The sequence below is a fragment of the Crocuta crocuta genome, unplaced genomic scaffold, assembly GCF_008692635.1.
Source record: "Crocuta crocuta isolate KB4526 unplaced genomic scaffold, BGI_CrCroc_1.0 scaffold7, whole genome shotgun sequence".
Taxonomy (NCBI): Eukaryota; Metazoa; Chordata; class Mammalia; order Carnivora; family Hyaenidae; genus Crocuta; species Crocuta crocuta.
In genome coordinates, this window is record NW_027531904.1 from 669,403 (window position 1) to 673,397 (window position 3,995).

Here is a 3,995-nt window from a genome sequence, read left to right on the forward strand (position 1 = left end):
CAGGGATCCCACATCTGTGGATAGACGGCTTTTACTCCTCACTCTTCCCAGGGCTTTGCAACCTAACTGGATAAATCCCGGCACGGATAATTTATTAATGATACAGACTCATTTGGTAGGAATTATTTTTAAAACGAATTGGAATTGCAAGAATTAGCTATTATCAGGGGTAGGGATGGGTTGGTTTTAGGAGTATGAAATATCCTAGTAAATAAGGTTGGTTTCTCGGTTGCGTCATATTTCTGATCCAAAGTAAGTATGACGTCAGCAGGAAAACACAAATTAACGCCACAGTGAGAAACTTAACTCCACCCCCATCAGAAGGACTAAAATCGGAAACACTTGCTAAATACCAATTGCTAGTAAGGCTGGAGCATCTGGAACCTTCACACACTGCTGGGGGAATGCAGAATGGTAAAACCACTCTGGAAAATAGTTTGGTAGTTTCTTACAAAGTTAGCCACATCTCTTTCTATATTAGTTATCTATTGCGGTATAGCAAATTACCCCCAAATTTAGTGGTTTAAAATAGCATGTATCTTTTTTTTTCTTTAAAAAAAAAATTTCTCATAGTTCCTATGGGTCAGAAATTGGCAGAAGGCACAGTTTGCTCCACCATGTCTAGGCATGGCTGGAAAACTACAGGCTGGGGATGAGCGCACCTGAGGGCTGGCCCACCCACATGTCCAGAGATGAGGCCAGCGTTGGCCAGGCACTGTTGTCTGGAATCCCCTCACGTGGCTCCTCTGAGTGGCACCGGTTTTCTCACAATGCTGTGCTTGGGTTGGTTCCCAGGGCAAGCCTCCCAAGAGAGGAGAGGAAGGAAGGGAGAGAGGGAGAAAGACAGAGAGACAGAGAGGTAGGAAGAGAGAGAGAGAGAAAAAAAATACCGGAAAGGAGTTATCAAGAGAGGTATCAAGAGTTTTCATGTTTTAGGGTGACTGGGGGGCTCTCAGTTAAGTGTCCAACTCTTGATTTCCACTCAGGTCATGATCTTGAGGTTTGTGAGTCTGAGCCCCACATCATGCTCTGTGCTGACAGTGTGGAGCCTGCTTGGGATTCTCTCTCTCTCTCTCTCTCTCTCTCAGCTCCTCCCCACTCATGCTCTTTTTTGCAAAAAATAAACAGTAAAAAAGAAAGTTATCATGTCTTTCCCATTTTTAAGCCCTTGCAACAGCTTCGACCTGGTAAGTAACCTTGTAACTAAGCAAGTGAATTTTTCAAAACAGGCGTGTTAACCTCTGTGGTGGTTGCTTTTATTCGTCAACTTGACTGGGCCACTGGTGCCCAGATGTGTTGCCATCATTCAGGATGTTTGTGTGAGGATATTTTTGGATGAGCTTAACATTGAAACCAGGGAACGAGAAGTAAAGCAGATTGCCCTTCCTAATGTGGGTGGGCTTCATGCAATCAGTTGAAGAACTGAACAGAACAAAGACTGACCTCCCCCAGCAAGACGGAATTCTGCTAGCAAACAGCTTTCAGACTTGAACTGCAACATTGACTCTTCCTGGGTCTCCAGAGTGTCAGCTCACCCTGCAGATTTTGGATCTGACACCCTTTGTAACCACACGAGCTAATTTCTTGAAACAAACCTCTCTCTCTCTCTCTTTCTCTGTCTGTCCTGTTTATCTAGAGATCCCTGACTAATACAACCTGCTTTTGTAAATATCACCAAAACCATAGACTTCTTGTTCAGAAGCTTTTGCCCTTGGTTCATAACTGCAAAAGGGATTTTCGTTTAACATATTTCCTGCGCTATTTCTTAATAATAGGCAATGCGCCCTAATACACAGCATTTACATAGTGGCTGTTCAGCCTCATAGCAAGGTGGCAGTTCTCGGTGGCTTGGCGCAGAGGACGGGAGCAGGAGCCATACACGGCTCATCAGTTATCTGCTGCAAAGAAGCTGTGCTCATCAGCGCAGAAGTCAATCTTTCATTACTGGAAAATGTGAATCAACTCGAGTGAAACAGGGTTCTGTCAGCTTATAAAACTTAATTATGTTTCCAACTCCATAAATTCATCCAAGTAAAGACGTTTGAAGATACCTAACTTCCAGTTTGAGCCAACAGAGGGCTGATGGCAAGAATACAAACGTATGCAACACGTTAAGAAATTCCTGAATTTCTTAACCGTGTCTTTCCAGCGCGAGCGTGCGCTTTATATTTTGGGGTCCCCTCGGCATCAGGACTGCTCCATTTCCTTGTAGATGACCAACCACAGAAAATCTTTGACTTTTAAGAATAAGAACATTTCCCCCAAGCCCCCACCCCCACCGAAGAAGAGAATATGGCGTAGGGGAAGTGGGTGAAGTTTTTCACCCTTGTAGAGTTAAGGAAAACACTTGGGCATCAGGACAAAGCTCTCCTTGTTTAAGAGCTTCCCCAGCTGCACTTCAACTAAATATATCCTGGGCAGAATGTTTTCATTTCTCCACCCCTCTCTTGGAGCCAATCACACAGCGACACACAGCTCCGAGGCCCCTCGGGGGGCTGGCACAGCAGAGGTGCGGCCTGGGTTGCAGGCCTCACCTTCCTTTTCCCTGCTCTGTGGCCGCCCTGCTTCCCCCAGAGGCTGCAGGGAGCCCGAGGCAGGCTCTGCGCAGGGAGGAGGCCTTCAGGGGTTAACTCCGAGGCCTCTGTCTGGAATTCATGCGCCACCTGGGCTGACAGCATGAATGACTCATTGTTTCCCCTCTGAACAGTCTGAGAAGTGCAGCTTGGTCGTCAATAACCGTGGCAAAGTAAAATTGTTTCTTCCCTTTCAACATAACCAATTTTCTAAACCTGAATATAGAACTGGAAATCTGGAAGAGTGTGTTTCTTCTGCAGCAACCGTAGCCAAGGTTACTGCTTTGAGTTGGTCTGTGGGGACAAAGGATTTAAATTTACTGTCTTACAAACAGAAAGAGGCCTAAAGCCAGGGGCACTTTAATTTACAGCTTGTGTGACTGGCCCCATAACACAAGGCAAAGTTGGTTTAAACCTCTCGTCTGCCTAAACCTGTGCTCTGACCGGATTCAGTACTAGATTTTGCATGACTCACGCTCTGTATAAAGGGAAATTTTGACCCGTCATTTCCCAGAGCCACACTGAAGATGCACATGCACGGAAGGCCAGACAGGACTCTTCTGCACTCCTGTTTCTAAAATAGTGTGTTAATAGTAACGCCTCGCCTCGGATTGTCCCGTATGGTGCCCTTCTTTGATGTCAGCAAGTTTTATGCTCCTTGGGAAACTGGATTGGTAGATTTTTCTGGACTGTGGGATCTTTTGCCTCCCATAAGTATATCTCGGCCCCAAAGTTTGAGAGCCAGACTAGACAGCCATTGTGCTACTTTTCTGCAGTTGTGTCACACATAACATGTTTTGAACTCTTACTTCTGTGGTCCCTTCCATCTCCTTGCCCACAGTTTAGGTATCTCAGGGAAAATGTTCAACAGGAAGATGTGGAAAGGCAAGAAAAAAAAAAGTCCTGTGCAGATTCAGGATCTAGGCTCTAACTCAAATCTGGGAAGTTAACACGCAGCAGAGGGTTTTCCTCATCAAATTAAGTAACAGCCCTGAATAGATTCCAAGCCAGCTTGACTTAGAATAAGGAAAAGAACAGTTGGTGTTGAAGCAAAGGGAATATGCATGGGATGTGAAGATTAAAGCGGGTGATTAATAAAATGGCAGTAGATGCAGTCATTGTAATTGACATCAGTCAGTTCACGTATCCTTCAAAAATCATGGCAGCAATAGGAGCTGGTTTGGTTTTGGCTGCTTTCCTGTGATATCTACAAGGCTACTCCATACCATGGATGGAAACTCACGCAGATTCTGAATTAGAAACAATCCAAATAACAAAAACATATTTTCCCTCTCTTTCAAATCAACGCCATAATTTGGCAAATTGAGTATCTTTCTTTGATTGTCGGTATCCTTTTTTAAAAAAAAAATTTAATGTTTATTCATTTTTGAGAGAGAGACAGACAGAGAGGATGATGGGGGA